General features: G+C 35.8%; 1 protein-coding gene and 1 long non-coding RNA gene across 2 annotated transcripts in view; both read left to right on the forward strand.

Moving 5' to 3' along the window:
• Mct1 (Monocarboxylate transporter 1) overlaps positions 1-25,989 on the forward strand; it is an 854,653-nt gene that overhangs the window by 650,972 nt on the left and 177,692 nt on the right. The window lies entirely within an intron of this gene.
• LOC137248898 (uncharacterized) lies at positions 6,172-6,737 on the forward strand. The gene is made up of 2 exons (XR_010952209.1): positions 6,172-6,303; positions 6,371-6,737. It is a non-coding gene; the product is annotated as an uncharacterized lncRNA (long non-coding RNA).

Genomic DNA, 25,989 nt, shown 5'->3' on the forward strand with positions numbered 1-25,989 from the left:
ATCTCGCCCCCTAGAAAAATTCGAATATCGCAAACATGAATACATATATGCAAAGTCTTATCCCAGTCTATAGGGGTCTAGAGGTTGCGCAAAAAATTTGAAGTCCTGAAAACGGAGGAATTGATAAAGCGTTATGTTGGGTTGGCCATACTTTCAGAATTTGTTTGAAGAATGTCGTACATCAGAATTTTATTCAATAACACACTATCTCAAAATTTGTTGCAAACACTCCCTATCTGAATGTATTTTGTATTTTAACATAAGAGGAAGTTAATGAAAGGCATTCTGAGATAAGGCGTTCTTCACCCTAATTCTGAAAAAGGGCGTTTTTGTGTTAATATTAAAATGGGAAATTTTTGAAAACTATTTAAGATAGGTCGATTTCGAACTGGCAGCGACATGGGGTGATTCTCTACTCAGCAGCAGCAATGAACTGACAAAAAAATATAAGAAAATAGCTTATTTTCTTAGAAATTTATATTCCGGCCTTGACTTTGACAGAAGAATTAAGCTTTTGTGCGATCCTGCTACACAGGGAGTAGTGTTTGCCAAGAGGACGGAGTTATTTTATAACATAGGTCCTAGTTTTTGATACGATTTTTCAGTTTGGTCGTTAAATAAACTTCTGGCAACACTACGGACTCATTCAGTCTTTGAAGTTCTCAGAGACCGCTCAGTTCAATGTAACCTATGGTCAGCCACACTATTAGTTACCAAATTCATCATAAAATAAGTAAGGAAGGCTAAGTTCGGGTGTATCCGAACATTGCATACTCAGCTGAGAGCTATGGAGACAAAATAAGGGAAAATCACCATGTAGGAAAATGAACCTAGGGTAACCCTGGAATGTGTTTATATGATATGTGTATCAAATGGAAGGTATTAAAGAGTATTTTAAGAGGGAGTGGGCCTTAGTTCTATAGGTGGACGCCATTTAGGGATATCGCCATTAAGGTGGACCAGGGCTGACTCTAGAATTTGTTTGTAAGATATGGGTATCAAATGAAAGGTGTTAATGAGTATTTTAAAAGCGAGTTGGCCTTAGTTCTATAGGTGGACGCCTTTTCGAGATATCGCCATAAAGGTGGACCAGGGGTGACTCTAGAATTTGTTTGTACGATATGGGTATCAAATGAAAGGTGTTAATGAGTTTTTTAAAATGGCGTGGGCCTTAGTTCTATAGGTGGACACCTTTTCGAGATATCGCCATAAAGGTAGACCAGGGGTGACTCTAGAATACGTTTGTACAATTTGGGTATCAAACGAAAGGTGTTAATGAGTATTTTAAAAATGAGTGGGCCTTAGTTCTATGGGTGGATGCCTTTTCGAGATATCGCCATAAAGGTGGACCAGGGGTGACTCTAGAATTTGTTTGCACGATATGGGTATCAAATTAAAGGTATTAATGAGGGTATTAAAAGGGAGTGGTGGTAGTTGTATATGTGAAGGCATTTTCGAGATATCGACCAAAATGTGGACTAGGGTGACCCAGACCATCATCTGTCGGGTCCGCTAATTTATTTATATATGTAATACCACGAACAGTATTCCTGCCAAGATTCCAAGGGCTTTTGATTTCGTCCTACAGAACTTTTTCATTTTCTTCTACTTAATATGGTAAGTGTCACACCTATTTTACAAAGTTTATTTCTGAAGTTATATTTTGGGTCAATAAACCAATCCAATTACCATGTTTCATCCCTTTTTTCGTATTTGGTATAGAATTACGGCATTTTTTTCATTTTTCGTAATTTTCGATATCGAAAAAGTGGGCGTGGTCATAGTCGGATTTCGGCCATTTTTTTGTATCAATACAAAGTGAGTTCAGATAATTTCGTGAAATGAGTTTAGTAAAGATATATCGATTTTTGTTCAACCGATTTCGCCCTTTTTCGCAGAAAATAGTTACCGTCCAAGAATCTAAGCTCCTACCAAATTTCACAAGCATTGGTATATTTTTGTTCGACTCATGGCATTAAAAGTATCCTAGACAAATTAAATGAAAAAGGGCGAAGCCACGCCAGTTTTGAAATTTTCTTTTATTTTTGTATTTTGTTGCACCATATCATTACTGGAGTTGAATGTTGACATAATTTACCTATATACTGTAAAGATATTAACTTTTTTTTTTAATTTGACTTAAAAAAAATTTTTTTAAAGTGGGCGTGGCCGGCCCCGATTTTGCAAATTTTTATTAGGCATACATATAGTAATAAGAGTAACGTTCCTGCCAAATTTCATCATGATATCTTCAACGACTGCAAAATTACAGCTTGCAAAACTTCTAAACTATCTTCTTTTAAAAGTGGGCGGTGCCACGCCCATTGTCCAAACTTTTACTATATTTCTATTCTGCGTCGCAGGGTTAACTCACCTACCAACTTTCATTGCTTTATCCGTCTTTGGCAATGAATTATCGCACTTTTTCGATTTTTCGAAATTTTCGATATCGAAAAAGTGGGCGTGGTTATAGTCCGATATCGATCATTTTAAAAAGCGATCTGAGACGAGTGCCCACGAACCTACATACCAAATTTCATCAAGATACCTCAAAATTTACTCAAGTTATCGTGTTAACGGACGGACGGACGGGCATGGCTCAATCAAATTTTTTTTCGATACTGATGATTTTGATATATGGAAGTCTATATCTATCTCGATTCCTTTATACCTGTACAACCAACCGTTATCCAATCAAAGTTAATATACTCTGTGAGCTCTGCTCAACTGTGTATAAAAATTGTTCTAAGAAATCGTGTAGTTCAATAATTATCGGGTATTAGTTAATTGATTTCCTCCTGATTCTATTACTAATATTTTTCGTAAAATCGTAAAGAAACAATACATTTAACAGATGTCAATTGGGTATGGCAGCAAAATGGCTCAAATTGTCAAAAAATATATAAGCCGAGCAAATTTGTTTTGATTGAATCAAGATTAAAGTCAAATTGAATGAGCTATAAACCTTAGTACTCGAAAAATTTGTTAAAACTCATAATAATAGATATTGTTTAAAGAAACTAAAAAACACGCTTTTAAATAATACCGAACTAAAAAGTTAAAAATAATTTTCAAAGTAAGGTTAAAACGAAAAATACTAGTATTTACTATTACGAAAAAGCGTCGGGCGCTCGATATACGAAAAATATAGCACAAAGCGCCCACCATTTTTCACAATAGTACTAGTTTTTCGTTCATTATGGTTTTAAGCTAACTAGCCTAGAGAGTTACAAACAAACATACATGCAAGTGAAGCAAATATAAGCGTGTTGAAAAGTAGAAAATTTTGCGCAATTGAAATCTTAGCGTTCTTATATTTTATAACTTTTTTATTATTTGAGCAATTTTTATACTCAGTTGAGCAGAGCTCACAGAGTACATATATTAATTTTGTTCGCATAAAGGTCCCCCATAACGGTATAAACTAATCGAGATAGATATAAACTTCTATATATCAAAATGATCTGGGTGAAAAAAGAAATTCGTTTAGCCATGTCCATCCGTCTGTCCGTAAACACGATGACTTCAGTAAGTTTTAAGGTATCTTGATAAAATTTGGTATGTAAGTTCCTGGGCACTCATCTCAGATCGCTATTTAAAATAACGAAATCCGACTGTAACCACGCCCACTTTTTCGATATCGAAAATTTCGAAAAACCGAGAAAGTGCGACAATTCATTACCAAAGACGGATAAAGCAATGAAAATTGGTGGATGGGTTGACCTTATGACGCAGAATAGAAAATTAGTAAAATTTTGGAAAATGGGCGTAGCACCGCCCACTTTTAAAAGAACGTAATCTAAAAGTTTTACAATCTGTAATTTGGCAACTGAGTATGTAATGTTCTGTTACACCCGAACTTAGCCTTCCTTACTTGTTATAATTTTAAATGCGTTTAAAAACTTGCTCTTTTTACGACTTCAAGCTTCTTGCGCAACTTCTGAATCTTTTTTGATCCGAGATATCGAGAATTGGAACACTTTGCAAAATAAAGGCCACGCTAATGTACGTAGTACATACATAAAATTCATACATACGCCTTAATGGCAACATTGTATGCAGTTGGTAAGATGAATATCAAAGAAATTTGAACCAAAGTAAAGATTCACCGCGACGAACAGTGGGTAGAAATGCACACCTTGAGTAATTTTACTTGAAATGTTCAACTGTGGTATGGTTGTAGCATGCTCTGCCTACTACACAGAATGTCCTGAGTTTAGTTCCCCGGTAAAGTAACACAAAAATTAAGAATTAAGTTTTTTCAATAAAAAAAAATAAACTTAACCTTTCTAAGACAATGAACTGAAAACTATGTAAAAGAATTAAACTTATCTGTTTTATATTAAGTGTACCTGCCACTCACTTAATTTATGTTCGAGCATACCGAGAAATATTGATAGTTTATGAAGGACAACGTCCAAACAAAAAGTAACAGCTTTAAAATTTTTTCAAAGAAATTCTATGCAAACATTTTGAAAGCATTACTTCTTCTTTGGAACATCAATATTTGAATCTTTCAACTCAATGATATCACCTATCTCCGTGATCTTCCCAGTTAATCCATTACAGTTTAACTGCAGAATTCTGAAGTGCAACGGGGGAGACGTCGTCACTCTGGAAGTGACGGGCGACTACGCCTGGTTTATGAAAGGCTAGGACGTAACTTTTGTTGTGGCCCTGGGGCTGGAAGTCCTTGGGTAAGCATTGGGGTACCCGGTGTGTTTGGGTTTGCGGCCTGGCAACATGGCGCTATGAAAACCGTCGGGGGTTGCCGTCGCGGAGACCAGGACATCTAGGAAAGTGGCATTGTCCAAGGCAGGAGCTGCATTGGGCGGATGTCGCGAACATATATATTCTGTGCTGGCAAACGGTGCAAAAGGATGTAGGGACTAAGAGTCTGTTTCCCTGACCTACACGACTGCTGCCGGAAAAGAGAGGAGAAGACGGGGCAGGGGCTGATGCTCGGCATTGCTCCCGACTCTACTGCGGAGGTTGTAGGTATGAGTGGGAGCGGCCGTATGAATTGGTGGTGCCTTGGGGCGCGAGCAGCAGTGGATACTTATTGTGGCTTGCTGAGCAGCGGGGCTGCTGGAAGGTAGGGGGGGGGGGGGGGCAGCAAGCAGCCACAAAAGAATTATAAAAGTTACGTGGACGTCGGGTTTTCGGATCTAGCACAGAACAACATGTCCGATGCAACCAACCCTTGCACGAGACGCGCTGACAAGAGTATGACCGTCCTAAAAAGATTCTTTTCCGGCAGACGCAGCAAAACCATTTCTCAAGACCGGGGTTAGGAGACGGACGCGGATTGGATTCGATACCTTCCCGGAGCATGAGAATATGGAGCAGTCCCGCTGCAAGGAGCTGCTGGGAGGATGACAATTTGTGGGAAGGACGCACCAATTAAATGAGGTTACACTGAAATTACAGTCCTTTGTCGCGAAAAAATCCGAGTCGCTCCGGTACATAGAACCGAATGCCTTTAGTCGCCTTCTACATAAGAGTGGCTGCTTTATTGTTGTTGTGCATTTATTTAGTAGCAGTTTAGTGATGCTAATATTCGTCACAATATGCATGTGTGGCTATGTAATATGCGCTCTTTTATTGCTGTGTACATATATTTTCTATTACATCTGCTTGTATTTCTGTTGTTTTTGTCCAGCATTTATTACTAAAGGCATAGGGACGTATCGAAAGTGCTAATATTCGGCACAATATCTTGTTTTTGTCGTTTGCACTGGACGCCCAAATATCTCGATTTAACCATTCCAGACTATTTTTTTATTAGCTTTTTCAAGCCGCGTGCTTACTTCAACAATCCTGAGGTTTTTCAAGCCCTTAAGGTAAATATACGAAAGAAATTTGAAAAACTGTCGCACGAAGTTTTGGGAAGAGTGACCTCAAAAAAAAAAAATTTCTAAAAAATGGTCGTTAGATCATCAGCTCTGGTTGCAGCCTCTTGGCTTATATTATTTTCTTGACTTGATGGAATAAATTCGTGTACATTGATTACATAAGCAAATTTCACAAACAAAACCAAAATAAAACATACACGAAAATAATATCGGCAGACTATTTTTGACACACCCTGTAAATTGAGAACGTAGCTTTACAACTTGTTTGCTTATACATACATATGTACCACGAAGATTCCATCATTTAACTCAGTCGCTTGAAATATGGAACATCGATCAGACCATAGTTTTAAAAGTAAAAAGGAAGATGCGTCGTATTTGTTTTAAATTCTGTTTAGTTGGAGTAGCAATGTGCTTTTGTTGGTACATATATATCAAATGGAATGAGGTATAAAATAATTTTAATAAATTTTGTTAAACCGAGATCTGCTAATATATTTTTTTTTTTTTTGCAGTTCGTTGTCGATTACTGTATTAATAAACTCACTTCTGAAGGAGTAAGCTTACCTATGTCGGAAAGCCATAAGGTCGACGCTAATGGAAGTTTCACACCAGATGAAATATTATTATCTTGTTTGATTGTTCTGATAATTAACGTATATTATGATTATATATACAAAAGAAGAATTCGGTTTCGGAGATACTAGTGCGCGTTATAAGAACACTTCATTACTTGCTGAAATCTTTCGTCATTTATTAATATATAAAAATAAAACATCAAGCTTTAACGTGCTACATAAAATAGATATATTTTGCTTTTAATGTGAAATGTTGTTGTTTAAATTCGCTTGAGAAATGTCCAATAAATTCTTGGCAAGATAACATTTAGAATATTTTAAACCATATGGATTTTCCGTTCCAAGACAATAAAAACAAAAGAAGCCACAATGACACCCCTTCCCCTAGATTGATTGTGGTATTTTTTTGGGTTGTGCGGTATAAAGGCTACGGTACAGATTTACATACATAGATACAAATATGCTAAATGGATTTCGATTGAGTCCTGTTCATCCATTTGTGAGTCAGGCCATTCGTTAAAACGAGTAAATAAGCAAATATTTTGTTATTCTGAAAGTAGGACACACATTTCAGCCAAAAATGGTGACGCGTTATAGTGTCAATGGAGCTAACGTCAATTGAAATTAATTCGCTTTTGACATTAATTCAAAATCGAAAGGTGAAAGGAATAATTTAAGTTCGCTTCAAGAATATTTAACTCCACTCACGCAAAATGGATCCTGGAAAAACATGACTGTGATTTGTGTTGTGCTTGTTAGGCCGTCCAGATTTGGCGTTGAGCCGCGAAACTTTTATTTTTTTTATGCATTTCATTCTCAATTCAATCGATTTTTGATTCCAAATTCTCATTTCATGTTATGATATGACACTAAGATATTTTTTGAAGTCATTTCCAAAAATTAAAAAACAGCGCGAATGCGAAAATTTTAAATAAAAATATCACGATATTTAAATCAAAATTTTCATTTCATATTTTAATATGGCATTAAGATATTTTTTGAATTAATTTCCAAAAATTAAAATAAAAATAAAATAAAAAAATTGTAAGCACTTCCTTTATGTAAATGGACAAAAATCAGCGAAAAATGTCTTCTTATATAAAGATATATTCTTGCTAAACTTAAATTTTTTAATTTTGACATAGAAATTGCAAAAATATTTATGAGAAGTAAAAACATAAAGGTGGAGCACACATTACTTGGCTTGGAAAGTTGGTAGGAAAGGAAATATTATTAGTCAATCAATTGCTGATTTTCGCTGATTTTGTCCATTTATATAAAGGAAGTGCTTAACATTTTTTTATTTTATTTTTATTTTCTTCTTTTCTTACATTTTCTCGGTGTCTTAACCTATCTGTTAAGTTTTACGCTTGTAGCTCAATGAGAGCTTACATAAAAATCAATCCCAAAATTCCCTCCGTTTCGTACGATTTTTCTAAATATCTCATCCCGTGGGCCCCTAGCGAATCTTTTTGTATCGTGTCATCGGCTTTCATCGACCTCTGTATTAAGTTTGAAATTTCAATTCTCTAGCTCATCGAGAAGTTATGTAAAAGCTGGTTTGAAAATTTTCAAATTCTTATGTAATTATTTCGATCCGTGCGCCACCTAACGCATTTTTTTCCTACCACCTATGTGTAAAGTTTCACGTTTGTAGCTCAATGAGAGGTTACTTAAAAATCGATTGCAAGATTTGAATGAAAAGCGGACAAACATTCAACTGACCTAATATAAAGGAAGTAAAAAGCGCGCTGGCAAAAATTTAGAAGTAAAAATATTCCAAAATATATAAAAATTAGAAAGAGCACTTTTTTTAAACATTGGAAGTTAATTCGAAAACATATCTTCATATAGTTTCATAATATGAATAGCAAGTTTCGAATTAAAAGTCGCGCGATTTCTTATTCTAAATCATCGGATGCGGTGCTATTTTTATTTTCACAATTAATTCTATTAAAATTTTTTATATAATAGACATAATAGACAACTAAGTAATCAACATTTTTTTCCAAAGTTTGGTGCTGGGGTCTATAAGAAGTTCTGACATGTATTCCCTTTTTATACTCAACTGAGCAGAGCTCACAGAGTATATTGATTTTGTTCGCATAACAGTACCCCGTAACGGCATAAACTAATCGAGATAGATATAGACTTCTATATATAAAAATGATCTGGGCGAAAAAAGAAATTAATTTAGCCATGTCCGTCCGCCCGTCCGTCTGTCCTTAAACATGATAACTTGAATAAATTTTGAGGTATCTTAATGAAATTAGGTATATAAATTCCCGAGCACTCATCTATTTAAAATGAACGAAATCCGACTGTAACCACGCCCACTTTTTCGATATCGAAATTTTCGAAAAACCGAAAAAGTGCGATAATTCATTACCAAAGACGGATAAAGCAATGAAAATTGATGATAAGGTTAACCTTATGACGCAGAATAGAAAATTAGTAAAATTTTGGACAAGGGGCATGGCTCCGCCCACTTTTAAAAGAACGTAATCTAAAAGTTTTACAAGCTGTAATTTTGCAACTAAGTATGTAATGTTCTGTTACTCTCGAACTTAGCCTTCCTTACTTGTTCAAACGTGAATTTATATCAATTGCCGCTAGCTCCATTGACACTATTACACGTCACCCCGAAAATACTTTAAATATATGCAATCAAACGCTAATTACGCCTACTTTTTCGACATCGTAATGGTCTGTACATGAACAAATTACATTACCGAATATATGGGTAAACTTATAAAACTTGAAAAGTAAATAGATTTTATGATGATAGTTCCAAATGTTTCTCCACTTAGTAAAAACACTTACCTAAAATGAGATAAAATAATAAAAAAAAAAAAATGTTTAGTTACTGAAAACAATACCTACAATAAGTAATACTAAAAGCTAGAAAATAACTAGGTAGGTCATAGGTACTAGTCATCACACTCCTCATCAATCTAGGGCGTTGATCAGACAATTAAATAAAAGCGTTGAACGCGTCAAATTTTTATTGATAGTCATAAGTAAGACCAACTGAACCTTAATCAGATTATGCTGTGCCTTACGTTTTTGGATATCATTCGATTTAGCTATATTTCAATACCAATCTATTCTGGCTCAAGATAGGCCAGTATATCAAATTTTATAAAGATTTCTTAATTTTTAGTCAAGTTATCCTGTTAACGAACAGACGGGCGGATGGACATGGCTCAATTAAACAAGTTTTCGGTAATTTTAATTTTGATATAAGGAAGTACATATATATCTACCAGGATTCCCTTAAGCCATTGCGTACTAATGTTACCCAACCCAAGTTATAACTAATATCCTTTTGTACAATTACACGCTGGTTACAATAATCATTTAATTGTTTTAATTTATAAAATTATTTTAAAGTAAAGTAAATTAATGAATACAAATTAATTGACATCAATCCAAAAATTACATTAATCATGCAACTAAAAATAATAAGTTAATTAATTCTTATGTGAAATTAATTAATAATCATTAACAAGTAAGGAAGGCCAAGTTTCGGTGTAACCGAACATTACACACCCAGCTGAGAGCTTTGGAGACAAAAGAAGGGAAAATCATCATTTAGCAAAATGAACCTAGAGTAACCCTGGAATGTGTTTGTATGACATGGATATCAAATGGAAGGTATTAAAGAGTATTTTAAAAGGGAGTGATCCTTTGCTCTATAGGTGGACGCCTTTTCGAGATATCGCCATAAAGGTGGACCAGGGGTGACTCTAGAATTTGTTGTAAAATTAAAGGTGTTAATGAGTATTTTAAAATGGAGTTCGCCTTAGTTCTATAGGTGCCTTTTCGAGATATCGCCATAAAGGTGGACCAGGGGTGACTCTAAAATCTGCTTGCACAATATGTATATCAAATGAAAGGTGATAATGAGTATTTTAAAAGGGAGTGTGCCTTAGTTCTATAGGTGGACGTCTTTTCGAGATACCTCCATAAAGGTGGACCTGGGGCGACTTTGGAATTTGCTTGCACGATATGGGTATCAAATGAAAGGTGTTAATGAGTATTTTAAAAGGGCCTTAGTTCTATTGGTGGACGCCTTTTCGAGATATCGCCATAAAGGTGGATCAGGGGTGACTCTAGAATGTGTTTGTACGATACGGGTATCAAATTAAAGGTATTAATGAAGGTTTTAAAAGGGAGTGGCACTTAGTTTTGCATGTATGTGAAGGCGTTTTCGAGATATCGCCCAAAATGTGGACCAGGGTGACCCAGAAAATCATCTGTTGGGTACCGCTAATTTATTTATATATGTAATACCACGAACAGCATTCCTGCCAAAATTGCAAGGGCTTTTGATTTCGCCCTGCGGAACTTTTTCATTTTCTTCTACTTAATATGGTAGGTGTCCACCTATTTTACAAAGTTTCTTCTAAAGTTATATTTTGCGTCAATAAACCAATCCATTTACCATGTTTCATCTCTTTTTTCATATTTGGTATAGAATTATGGAATTTTTTTCATTTTTCGTAATTTTCTATATCGAAAAAGTGGGCGTGTTCATAGTCGGATTTCGGTCATTTTTTATACGAAGATAAGGTGAGTTCAGATAAGTACGCGAACTAAGTTTAGGAAAGATATATCGATTTTTGCTCAAGTTATCGTGTTAACGGCCGAGCGGAAGGACAGACGGCCGACTGTGTATAAAAACTGGGAGTAGCTTAACCGATTTCGCCCATTTTCACAGAAAACAGTTATCGTCGTAGAGGCTATGCCCTTACCAAATTTCAAAAGGATTGGTAAATTTTTGTTCGACTCATGGCATTAAAATTATTCTAGGCGAATTAAATGAAAAAGGGCGGAGCCACGCCCATTTTGAAATTTTCTTTTATTTTTGTATTTTGCTGCACCATATCATTACTGGAGTTGAATGTTGACATAATTTACTTATACACTGTAAAGATATTCAATTTTTTCTAAAATTTGACTTCAAAAACATTTTTTTTTGTTAAGTGGGCGTGTTCGTCATCCGATTTTGCTAATTTTTATTTAGCACACATATAGTAATAGGAGTAACGTTCCTGCCAAATCTCATCATGATATCTTCAACGACTGCCAAATTACAGCTTGTAAAACTTTTAAATTACCTTGTTTTAAAAGTGGGCGGTGCCACGGCCATTGTCCAAAATTTTACTAATTTGCTATTTTGCGTCATAAGGTCAACGCACCTACCAAGTTTCATCGCTTTATCCGTCTTTGGTAATGAATTATCGCACGTTATCAGTTTTTCGAAATTTTCGATATCGAAAAAGTGGGCGTAGTTGTAGTCCGATTTCTCTTATTTTAAATAGCGATTTGAGATGAGCGCCCAGGAGCCTACATACCAAATTTCATCAAGATACCTCAAAATTTACTCAAGTTATCGTGTTTACGGACTGACGGACGGACGGACATAGCTAAATGAATTTCTTTTTTTTCGCCCATATCATTTTGATATATAGAAGTCTATATCTATCTCGATTATTTTATACCGTTACGGATTAACGTTATGCGAACAAAGTTAATATACTCTGTGAGCTCTGCTCAGCTGAGTATAAAAAGGCAATTAATTAATCATGAAACAGTTGCCTGAAAACAGCTTAATTTTATTGATTACAAATAAAATTATTATTTGTTATTTAACTGGTGTGATAAAGGCACGCAGCTGGATATATTATGTTGAGTTGCAACCGATCTCGATTTTTATATATACGTACTGCACTTTTTCAGCCGTTTTCTTTATGCCTACAAAATAATAATAATAAGAATATTTTTACGTGATACATGTACCTCGCGGAAGATATAGGCCGAGCTTCTACTCTAATTTGCTATGTATAATTTTTTCCTTAAAACCTGGTGGAACCTACATTTTTTATAAATCCTCCTTACGAAATGAACTTTTGCAATTTTATTTATATTTTTTTTGTTTGCAACAATCAGCAGATTTTCAAAACCAATTCCAAATAGCCGCGTGTTGGAGAAGTTTTCCTGAGGCATTTTCAGTTTTAAACAATTCGTCTCAGACCACAAACACGGAACCTTTGTTTTAGTAGACAAGCACACGAATCCCATGCCACGGCGGCAACTTGCTGCTACAATGTAGATTCTGTATATCAGTGGTCGGCCGCCTTAGCTGAATTGAGTCAGACTTGCTTCACACACATACTTACTCTCCATCTTTCAATCGTTAGCGAGACAACAACGAACAAACACTGCGCATGGTTGTCAAACGAATGTTAAGATTCCCAGTGAGAAATATTATAGAGCGGAAACGCAACTGATAAGACGGCCTTTTAATAATTAACGTAACATAACATTTCTAATCAACGTGAGCTTTTTTTTTTTAATATCTTAAGCAATTGTAGCAATTTTATTCTGGACTTAACTTTTTTCTGAGCCAGGAAAATCGAAAAAATGTAACCTCTGCCCAGCAAAAAATGTATATAAAATGTTTAAAGTATCTAAGCGAAATAGTAAAAACATTTACCCGAATATATCTTTATGTTTTCTTTACAAGTCAGCCACATATTTTTTTAGCTTTTTATACTTCTCTAGTTGTGGCACCTGTATGAGATCAAAAGATATGATTTTTTAAGCAAATATCGCCTTTTTATTACACTATTTGCCGTGTTACGCTTCTTCATATAGTAACGAATTTACTGCAATTCCCTTATTTGCAATCTTCTGAATAAATAACTCCAATATTGGATAATGGAAAAATGGGCTTTATTAAAGTACTTCACAATAAATAATACTTCTATTGCTCGCCAGATAGCGTCTTAATCAAAACTGATGGCAGCGCCTCTACTGTTCATGCCTTTTATACTCTTTGATTTCCTCGTTGCATCTTCTAGGCGCTTCTGTTCTGGAATCTACTAGTTGGTTATCTGCTATAATTATAACTACAGATGTGCGTGTATAGCTCTCATATGCGCGTGTGCTTGTGATCGACACTGCCACAGTTATAATTGCATATCTCATATAAGATATCTGCATGTGTTTGTGCGTTGCTTCTCTGCTGCGTGTAAATATGTGTAGTCATTATGATTGAATTATTGATGTGACTTGAATCACTGCTTAGCATCGGCTTAGAGATGATAGAATCCCTTAGTGCTGCTAATATTCGTTACAATATTTTAACTTTAATTTTCTCCTGGGACTCTGCAGCTCTCGCTCTCACTAATGCTCACACTTACATTTTAACTTTTGCCGACCACTATAAATTTTACTTGAATTGATAACACAGATATAAATGCAGTTTTTGTAAGTTTATGTGTGTTTTACTTAAATTCACTCATTTGACTCATTTGCTTTGAAACACTCGAACTCGAAAATGCAACGGATAACACATTTTTGTTTTAACTTCCATGCAAAGTGCCATCGTTTAACATTAAACAAACTTTTAATTTGACGATAGTCGGATGTTTCATCTGGCTTATCAGCTACAAAGTGAATAAGGTATGAATTATAATTTTAGATAACTTAGCAAAGTGAATATTCATATTTTTATTAATTTTGTAGGCCGTTGTTGAATACTGCTATAACAAACTAAGTCACGAAATGCCAATATCACCTGATGTGATGATTCATGGCAACGAAATAGAACCAATGACAGGGCAAACGAAGCTAACGGTTTTCTTAGTTTTTATGGTTTCATTTTTCCTTGTGTATGACGAATGTAGGTACCAAAGAATAATTAAGGATCGGCGGAGATACCGTTAACTGTTGCGCCTGTCGACGTTCTAGTACTAGTGAGAATGAAATGTATTTTTTCTTTTATATAAGATATAATTTTAATTGATAATTAATCGATTGATTACTTACTTACTTACTTAATTGGCGCTTAACCGTTCAAACGTTTATGGCCGTCCAACAAGGCACGCCAGTCGCTTATTCTCTCTGCCGACTGGCGCCAATTGGGGACATCAAGGAGGTTTAAATTGAAAGAATCAAAGAAATTTGACTGAGTTTGCCACTGATGAAGCCATTCTTGAATTGAAACCTAAATCAAAGCATAAAACTAATTTATGTTTAAGTTATGCGTGCAAGCATTCAGACAGGTACCGAGAGTTTGTGAAACAATATATCGACAAGCCAAACTAAAAATTACAAAGAAACCCTATGTAAAAAATTTGAAAGTGTTACTTTTCGTTTGGGATGTCGATATTTAAATTTTTGCTCACAGCCCAAAACAAATTGATGAGTTTCAGGTATTCCAAGATTATTTTGGAAAGTGTCTGGAAGTTAATGTGGTTTCTGCTATACAACTGTCATACTCAATATCAGTTAAGGATTTTTTATACTCAGTTGAGCAGAGATCACAGCGTATATTAACTTTGATTGGATAACGGTTGGTTGTACAGGTATAAAGGAATCGAGATAGATATAGACTTCCATATATCAAAATCATTAGTATCGAAAAAAGATTCGATTGAGCCATGTCCGTCCGTCCGTCCGTCTGCCCGCCCGTCCGTCTGTCCGTTAACACGATAACTTGAGTAAATTTCGAGGCATCTTGATGAAATTTGGTATGTAGGTTCCTGGGCACTCATCTCAGATCGCTATTTAAAATGAACGATATCGGACAATAACCACGCCCACTTTTTCGATATCGAAAATTTCGAAAAATCGAAAAAGTGTGATAATTCCTTACCAAATACGGATAAAGCGATGAAACTTGGTAGGTGAGTTGAACTTATGACGCAGAATAGAAAACTAGTAAAATTTTGGACAATGGGCGTGGCACTGCCCACTTTTAAAAGAAGATAGTTTAGTAGTTTTGCAAGCTGTAATTTTGCAGTCGCTGAAGATATCATGATGCAATTTGGCAGGAACGTTACACTTATTACTATATGCCTGTTTAATAAAAATTAGCAAAATCGGAGAACGACCACGCCCACTTTTAAAATTTTTTTTTTTTAATTCTAATTTTAAAAGAAAAGTTAATATCTTTACAGTATATAAGTAAATTATGTCAACATTCAACTCCAGTAATGATATGGTGCAACAAAATACAAAAATAAAAGAAAATTTCGAAATGGGCGTGGCTCCGCCATTTTTCATTTAATTTGTCTAGGATACTTTTAATGCCATAAGTCGAACAAAAATTTACCTATCCTTGTGAAATTTGGTAGAGGCTTAGATTCTAGGACGATAACTGTTTTCTGTGAAAAAGGGCAGATCGGTTGAAGCCACGCCCAGTTTTTATACACAGTCGACCGTCTGTCCTTCCGCTCGGCCGTTAACCCGATAACTTGAGCAAAAATCGATATATCATTACTAAACTCTGTTGACGTACTTATCTGAACTCACTTTGTATTGGTGTAAAAAATGGCCGAAATCCGACTATGACCACGCCCACTTTTTCGATATCGAAAATTACGAAAAATGAAAAAAATGCCATAATTATATACCAAATACGAAAAAAGGGCTGAAACATGGTAACTGTATGTCTATTGACGCAAAATATAACTTTAGAAAAAAACTTGGTAAAATGGGTGTGACACCTACCATATTAAGTAGAAGAAAATGAAAAAGTTTTGCAGGGCGAAATCAAAAGCCCTTGGAATCTTGGAAGGAATACTGTTCGTGGTATTACACATATAAATAAATTAGCGGTACCCGACAGATGATGTTCTGGATCACCCTGGTCCACATTTTGGTCGATATCTCGAAAACGCCTTCACATATACAACTAAGGGCCACTCCCTTTTAAAACCCTCATTAATACCTTTAATTTGATACCCATATCGTACAAACATTCTAGTGTCACCCTTGGTCCACCTTTATGGCGATATCGCGAAAAGGCGTCCACCTATAGAACTAAGGATTACTCCCTTTTAAAATACTCATTACCACCTTTCATTTGATACCCATATCGTACAAACACATTCTAGAGTCGCCCCTGGTCCACCTTTATGGCTATATTTCGAAAAGGCGCCCACCTTAAGAACTAAGGTCCATGCCCTTTTAAAATACTCATTAACACCTTTCATTTGATACCCATATAGTACAAACAAATTCTAGAGTCACCCCTGGTCCACGTTTATGGCGATATCTCGAAAAGGCGTCCACATATAGAACTAAGGCCCACTCCTTTTTAAAATACTCATTAACACCTTTCATTAGATACCCATATCGTACAAACAAATTCTAGAGTCACCCCTGGTCCACCTTTATGGCGATATCTCGAAAAGGCGTCCACCTATAGAACTAAGGCCCACGCCCTTTTAAAATACTCATTAACACCTTTCATTTGATACCCATATAGTACAAACAAATTCTAGAGTCACCCCTGGTCCACGTTTATGGCGATATCTCGAAAAGGCGTCCACATATAGAACTAAGGCCCACTCCTTTTTAAAATACTCATTAACACCTTTCATTAGATACCCATATCGTACAAACAAATTCTAGAGTCACCCCTGGTCCACCTTTATGGCGATATCTCGAAAAGGCGTCCACCTATAGAACTAAGGCCCACGCCCTTTTAAAATACTCATTAGCACCTTTCATTTGATACCCATATTATACAAACGCATTCTAGGGTCACCCCTGGTCCACTTTTATAACGATATTCCGAAAAGGCGTCCACCTATGGAACTAAGGCCCACTCCCTTTTAAAACACTTATTAACACCTTTCGTTTGATACCCATATTGTATAAACGCATTCTAGAGTCAACCCTGGTCCACTTTTATAACGATATTCCGAAAAGGCGTCCACCTATAGAACTAAGGCCCACTCCCTTTCAAAATACTCATTAACACCTTTCATTTGATACCCATATAGTACAAACAAATTCTAGAGTCACCACTGGTCCACCTTTATGGCGATATTTCGAAAAGGCGTCCACCTATAGAACTAAGGACCACGCCCTTTTAAAATACTCATTAACACCTTTCATTTGATACCCATATCGTACACACAAATTCTAGAGTCACCCGTGGTCCACCTTTATGGCGATATCTCGAAAAGGCATCCGCCTATAGAACTAAGGCCTACGCCCTTTTAAAATACACATTAACACCTTTCATTTGATACCCATATCGTACAAAGAAATTCTAGAGTCAGGCCTGGTCCACCTTTATGGCGATATCCCTAAATGGCGTCCATCTATAGAACTATGGTCCACTTCCTCTTAAAATACTCTTTAATACCTTCCATTTGATACACATGTCATACAAACACATTCCAGGGTTTCCCTAGGTTCTTTTTACAACATGGTGATTTTCCCTTACTTTGTCTCCACAGCTCTCAACTGAGCATGTAATGTTCGGTTACACCCGAACTTAGCCTTCCTTACTTGTTTTATACTCAGTTGAGCAGAGCTCACCGAGTATATTAACTTTGATTGGATAACGGTTGGTTGTACAGGTATAAAGGAATCGAGATAGATATAGACTTCCATATATCAAAATCATCAGTATCGAAAAAAAATTTGATTAAGCCATGTCCGTCCGTCCGTCCGTCCGTCTGTCCGTTAACACGATAACTTGAGTGAATTTTTAGATATCTTGACGAAATTTGGTATGTGGGTTCCTGGGCGCTCATCTCAGATCGCTATTTAAAATGAACGATATCGGACTATAACCACGTCCACTTTTTCGATATCGAAAATTTCGAAAAATCGAAAAATTGCGATAATTCATTACCAAAGAGGGATAAAGCGATGAAACTTTGGTAGGTGGGTTGAACTTATGACGCAGGTTAGAAAATAAGTAAAACTTTGGACAATGGGCGTGGCGCCGCCCACTTTTACAAGAAGGTAATTTAGAAGTTTTGCAAGCTGTAATTTGTCAGTCGTTGAAGATATCATGATGAAATTTGGCAGGAACGTTACTCCTATTACTATATGTATGCTTAATAAAAATTAGCAAAATCGGTGAACGATCACGCCCACTTTAAAAAAAAAATTTTATTTTAAGTGAAATTTTTACAAATAATTTAATATCTTTACAGTATATAAGTAAATTATGTCAACATTCAACTCCAGTAATGATATAGTGCAACAAAATATAAAAATAAAAGAAAATTTCAAAATGGGCGTGGCTCCGCCCTTTTTCATTTGATTTGTCTAGCATACATTTAATGCCATAAGTCGAACAAAAATTTACCAATCCTTGTGAAATTTGGTAGCGGCTTAAATTCTAGGACGATAACTGTTTTCTGTGAAAAAGGGTGAAATCGGTTGAAGCCACTCCTAGTTTTTATGCACAGTCGACCGTCTGTCCTTCCGCTCGGCCATTAACACGATAACTTGAGCAAAAATCGATATATCTTTACTAAACTCAGTTCACATAATTATCTGAACTCACTTTCTATTGGTATAAAAAATGGCAGAAATCTGACTATGGCCACGCCCACTTTTTCGATATCGAAAATTACGAAAAATGAAAAAAGTGCTAAAATTCTATACCAAATACGAAAAAAGGGTTGAAACATGGTAATTGGATTGGTTTATTGACGCAAAATATAACTTTAGAAAAAAACTTTGTAAAATAGGTGTGACACCTACCATATTAAGTAGAAGAAAATGAAAAAGTTCTGCAGGGCGAAATCAAAAGCTCTTGGAATCATGACAGGTATACTGTTCGTGTTATTACATATATAAATAAATTAGCGGTACCCGACAGATGATGTTCTGGGTCACCCTGGTCCACATTTTGGTCGATATCTCGAAAACGGCTTCACATATACAACTACCACCACTCCCTTTTAAAATTCTTATTAATACCTTTAGTTTGAATCCCATATCGTACAAACAAATTCTAGAGTCGCCCCTCGTCCACCTTTATGGCGATATCTCGAAAAGGCGTCCAGCTATAGAACTACGGCCCACTCCCTTTTAAAATACTCATTAACACCTTTCATTTGATACCCATATCGTAGAAACAAATTCTAGAGTCACCCCTGGTCCACCTTTATGTCGATATCTCGAAAAGGCGTTCACCCATAGAACTAAGGCCCACTCCCTTTTAAAATACTCATTAACACCTTTCCTTTGATACCCATATTGTACAAACGCATTCTAGAGTCACCCATGGTCCACCTTTATGGCGATATCTTGCAAAGCCGTCCACCTATAGAACTAAGTCCCACTCACTTTTAAAATACTCACTAACACCTTTCATTTGATACCCATATCGTACAAACAAATTCCAGAGTCACCCCTGGTCCACCTTTATGGCGATATCTCGAAAAGGTGTCGACCTATAGAACTACGGCCCACTCCCTCATAAAATACTCTTTAATACCTTTCATTTGATACACATGTCATACAAACACATTCCAGGGTTTCCCTCGGTTCATTTCCTTACATGGTTATTTTCCGTTATGTTGTCACCATAGCTCTCAACTGAGTATGTAATGTTCGGTTACATCCGAACTTAACCTTCCTTACTTGTTATTAGAAGTAAGGCAGAAATATCAGGTTTCCTCTCCCATATAACAATATCCGTGAAGTGCTCCACGGTCAACAATTTTTTTAAGATTCGTAATTACGTTGGAACAAATATTGAAGGAATAAGCTTTTTAAAGATAATAGTAAAAAAAATATACAAAAAAAAAATTTTACTAATTTTTACGAATTTTTGGGAAATATTTGAAAATCACCTAATTTTTTAAAGTTTTTTTTTTAAGTTTACAGTTTGCAAAGTCTATACAGCCATGTCACATACGAAAAACAGAAATAGCTCACCACGTTTAAGTAATTTCCATAGCATAAGGTATATCTAAGGTTGCTCATAAATATATGATACACGAGCGTATCGGACACGGTACAAAATTGCTAACATGAATCATATATGTTACATGGGACAGGGAACCTGATATTTTTTGAAAGCGATAACTTTACAAAAATTTAATGATCAAAATTCCTATACTATATAGTTGACACTTTGAATCTAGGCCATAGATCGGAAAATTGAGTCATTAGGGTGCATTGGTAAACGGAAGAGTAAAGAATTAAATTTAAAATAAAATTGGACCACCCAGCATTTGGGAACACTTTTTTTTTAACTTTTAGGACTGACTTTATGGTAAAATTAATACAACCGAGCTCTAGAAAAATTCAGTTTAAAAAGAATATTTTTATGTAAATAAAACAGAACTAGTTTGTCTTGTGGCACGGGTTTTCTTCTAAGGTTTTTCGTTAACACATATATTTATATAAGGTTTTTTGTTAAAATGAAAGTGTGTGTGCCATTGTACTTTACCACAACCTGAAATTAAAGATTTTACAACGAATTCGACACATTTGTGAATGTTCCAATTGTTTCTAAGCCCATTAAAGAATACAAAAATTTAGTCCAAAGTAGCATTTATTGGCAAGAGTGATTGTTCTTCTGATTTCAGGGCTGATGTCGTTGTTAGTGTTAATGCTGGCGCCCAAATAAACGAAGTCTTTTACTATATCGAAATTATGACTTCCAACAGTGGCGTGGTTGCCAAGGCGCATAGGCGCTCTTTGCTCGATGACAGCAGGTACTTCGTTTTGTCCTCATTCACCATCAAATTTAACATCTTATTTAATTGGCGCTTAACTTGACCCTCCAGCGGCGTGAGTGAGGGCCGCACTCTTCCTCTGCTTCCATCTGGGGCTCCAATAAAAATATTTCTTATCCGGAGCGTCATCTTTTCTTCGCATAACATGGCCTAGCCAGCGTAACTGCTGTGTTAATTCGCAGGATTCGATTAAATATGCACCAATGTGTAGGAATTATTTTTGGAATTTAGGGGGCATGGCATGTGATATATATGTACCAGCAAATGAAAAATCAAATATCTCTAATAGTATAAATTCCAAGAAAATGAAACTTGAAACTTGGCAGATAGATGACCAACATTGATGTTATATCAGTGAATAAAAGTGGAAGTAATTGCCAAAGAGGGTGTAGTACATCCCAAGAAAAATTTTCTTTCCATATCACATATCTCCTGAACCGCTTAGATCACATTACTGAAACTTAAATTAAAAAAAATGTAAGGCGCGATAACCTCCGAACGCGAGTGTGCGCCTACAGAACTCTAATAGGATATCTATCTTATCTATCTATATATGAAAACGCCACACGCCAATTTTCGAATGAGAGTAATCACACTTAGCAAACTGATGCCCAACTTCGATATTATGGAGAAAAGTGGGAAGAATTGGAAAAGTGATTGTGGTACCTCTCATATAAATGTTTCTTTCCATATCATCCAAATCTCCTGAATCGTTTAAGTCACAGTACTGAAATTTACCATAACTAGCAATGTTGGTAATGTCAAGGTTTAAGTGAAAATTTGAGTTTGAGTATTTTAAAAGGGGTGTGGCACCTTCCTATACAAATTTTCATATAGAAATATCTTCTCAGTCAATACCACTGGTATTCGCTGGGTTCTATTAATATTTTAAGTATTGCAAAAGAAATTGTGCACTCACACATAGAATTCTTTCATATTATAAACTAATACGTAATCGCAATAATATTTCAACTTTATTTTAGTTTATCCCAACAGCATGGTGTTGTACAGAAGATAAGATATTATGGGAAAGAGATTGTGACCCATCTCAAATAAAGAGAAATTTGTATGTCCCACGTCTAGAAATCTATATATATAGGCTTTAGTTTTTGGTTATCCCTTATTTAATATTTTGGACTGGTCGAATTTTCGCCAGTGGGCGATACTAGTATATTTTAATTGTCGTTAGCATGAAATAATACAGCAACCTTAGGCTTAGGATATACCCGCTGCAAGTATGCCTGTCGTAAGAGGCGACTGAAATACCCAAATGATTCAAGGGGCTGTAGACCGCAATTTATAGCTTATCCAGCCCAATTGTCAACGTCACCTACTCGTGGCGAATCCTGTCTCTTTAGCAGCCAAGGTTCTGATGACCCCAAAGGTCCTCGGGAAGTATTTTTATCGCTCCAATAACAATAAAGCAACACTTTGATCTTGTATTCAAAACGTTGTTGATTATAAACTATATTATAGCATAACCACTAAAGTTTATTCCATATGAGATACACACCAAAATACTGATAAACTGCAATGGGCTTACTTTTAATTAAGAAAATATATAAAAAAATGTATTTCAAAAACTCATTCAGAGAGATCAGATTCGTACGCAAGTGCATATTTTCGCTTCAGGTCATAATACCGATAACTGCTTATAAAGACGATATCATATTGATAACACATTGCTAACAAGCCAATAAAAAACCAATAAAAATCCGACGGCCACCGTAGTGGTATCGGGCTCTGCCTACCACACTGAAGATCTTGGGTTCCACGCCCCGAGCAAAGCAACATCAAAATTATAGAAATAAGGTTTTTCAATTAGAATAAAATTTTTCTAAGCGATGTCGCCCCTCGACAGTGTTTGGCAAGCACTCCGAGTGTATTTCTGCCATGGAAAGCTCTTAGTGAAAACTCATCTGCCTTGCAGATGCCGTTCGGAGTCGGAAGGGAAGAGAAGCTAGGCCTAAAATCTCTCCGGAAGTTATCGCGCCTTACATTTATTTTTATTTTTTTAAAAAGCCGATTACTCGATAATAGCAAGTAGATACAAAATCGATAACTCGTCGATGTCGATTGTTACAGTTAACAAGTTGACGAATATTTTAAAAGTCGAGATAAAAAATAATTACACCAAAATGGCCCTAAATATACCCGATATGGTGCAGAGAACTTCAAAAAGCTGTTGCTTCGAAAAGATTCCGAAGTAATTTCAATATGGTTTCGAACTGATTCCAAAGTAATACTTACATCAATATGAAAATGTTTCAATTTTGATATAGTATGATAGCAAAGTCATTCCGAAAAATTACAAACGATCACGAAAATATTCAAAAGAAAATACCCATCTGCTCCTTTAAGCCTCAAGAAAAAATTCTGAAAAGATCCTATGCTAATCCATTGAACCACAAAATAATACCGAAGCGCTTTCGAAAACAGTCACAAACAGAATTAAGAAATACCTCCGTGGAGATTCAGGCCGAGATTTTCTTCCAATTTGCGCCGTGCTCCTTTTAATTTTCCCTACCAATTGGTGGGACGACACCTAAAGGTTTTATGTTGACTCCGAATGGCATCTGCAAGGCATTTTCACTGAGATTCCTTTCACGGCAAAAATACGCTGAGAGTGTTTGCCAATCACTTCCGACGGGCGAACCCGATATGAAAAACTGTTTTCTAATTGAAAAACTTTTTTCCAAATTTTGGATGTTAATTTGTCCTGGAGTTGAACCCAGTATCCCCGGTGTGGTAGGCGGAGCATGAAATTCACGAAAAGACTTTTTTTGAATGTATGAGAATGCCGAGCCGTGTTCTAGTAACAAAAAAGGAATTGAGAGTAGGAGAGTTTTAGAGTGAGATAATGGGACAGCAGGGGGAGTTGAGCATATAGAAAAGGGAGTCGAGCAAATGATGAGGGGAAAGGGTGATACAGAGAGGGAGAAGGAGCTAGATAAGGGGTGATAGGAAGCAAAACAGGATAGGGAGAATGAAAAAAGAAGGAGGATTTATGAAGAGTACAATTTTTGAATACATAAAAGTCAAACTGCGTGTTGGCAACGTCTGTTTGGTGTCCTAATATTTGCTAAGTTTTCTTACATGTTGTTGCTTATTTTGATAATTTTGCGTCTTCTGTTATCGTTCGAACCACAGAACTGTCGACAAAATAACTCTGTTCTTTATTTACAGCACTACTATGGTAGTCGAACTTTACAACTGAAATTATTCCCGTACTTCTCTTACAACATTTCAAAATCAAACCGATTGACCAGCAATTGGACTGCGCTGCTTTAATACTCACACAGAGGGTCCAGACGCAAACAACTTTCTCGCATGGAACAAGTTGAGAAAAATAGAAGATTGTTGGAGATTATTATAAAAACTATTATTCTTTGTGGCGACAGAATTTAGCATTAAGAGGCCTTAGAGATGACGGTAAACTTAACTTTTCTGAATCAGCAACAAACGAGGGTAATTTTAGAGCAATTTTGAAATTTTTAGTCGCTGCAGGTCATAAAGAGCTTGAAGAACTTTTAAATTCTACACATCCAAGAGGTACTTATATAAGCAACACGACTCAAAACGATCTTATTCAATGCTGCAAAGATGAAATTGAATCTATTTTTATAGAGAGGGTTAGATTTTTTGCAATTATTTTCGATGAAACTACTGATTGTAGTCATACTGAGGGACTCAGCCTTTGTTTGCGGTATTTATATGATGGCAATATAAGAGAAGATTTTGTAACTTTCCTTGATGCTGTTAGATGCTTGAAGATGTTATAAATGGAGAAAAAAAATTGACAGGTGTAGCATTGGCACACATAGTGATCGATATTTTTAATAATTTAGGACCATTCTTCGAAGATTGCGTTGGAATTGGAACGGATGGATGTTCTGTAATGACATCAGAAGTTAAGGTAGCTGTGTAGGAACTTCTTAAAATATGTACCAATGCTTGTTGCTTCGTTTCAAGAAATTTCTACTTGGCAAGATTCAAGAACAAGTTCTGAGGCCCGTTCTATGATGAAATCTATTTGCGGGATAGAGTTCGTGATTTCAATGATTTGTTTGAGCAATGCACTTTCTGTTACGCGACCACTAAGCTTACTTTTGCAAACACCGTCAATAGATTTGAATCAAGCTTCTGAAGCATTGAGTGACACTTTGCGAAGATTAAAAAACCATAGACTTGAAGCAGGAAGTCGTTTTTCGGGACTTTACAAAAAAATAGTAGCTTTAGCAGATGAGTTGAAGTTTGATATTGTCTTCCCACGAATTGCTAAAAAACAAATACATGGAGCGAATTACACTTCATGAGACGCTGAAGAGTATTATCGAAAAGCAATTTATATACCTGTTCTTGATCATATTATTCTTGATTTACAACTTAGATTACCTGAAGATACATTACAAGTTTTTAATCCTAATTTGCTACTCCCATCACGAATCATCAAAGATAATACACTGCAAAAAAGAATTTGTCTAAAGAGCTTGTCCAAGATCTTGGTAAAAGAATCGCATCACTTATCGGAGGAAAGAAAATTAATATAGATGGAGAGTACGAAGTGTGGTCAGAACGGTGGTCTGATAAGCAACACAAAAAATCAATTCCACTATCAGCTGAAAATTTTTAAATGATTGCAATGAATATGCGTTTCCATCAATAAATGCTTTTATCAAAATTCTGGCCACGCTTCCAGCTAGCAATGCTTGTGCTGAAAGGAGTTTTTCGACACTTCGCCGGTTGAAAACGTGGTTACGGTCCACAATGTCCCAGAACAGACTCACTGGTCTTGCACTTTTAAATACCCATTTCGATATTGAGATTAATATTGATCATATAATTGAAAGATATGTAAAAAAAAGAAGCATAGAATTAAATTTACTGTGTGAATATGAACTATGCAGAAGATAAAAATGATGTCAAAAAATTGGATGCACTATTGTTAATTTGAATAATTAAATGAAACCAAATATGAAATGAAATTATTAAGCAATGTAAAAAGAAAAATATACACCGTATGCCCTGGGTTCGCAC

This window comes from Eurosta solidaginis, chromosome 4 (assembly GCF_040869045.1).
Source record: "Eurosta solidaginis isolate ZX-2024a chromosome 4, ASM4086904v1, whole genome shotgun sequence".
NCBI classification, from domain to species: Eukaryota; Metazoa; Arthropoda; class Insecta; order Diptera; family Tephritidae; genus Eurosta; species Eurosta solidaginis.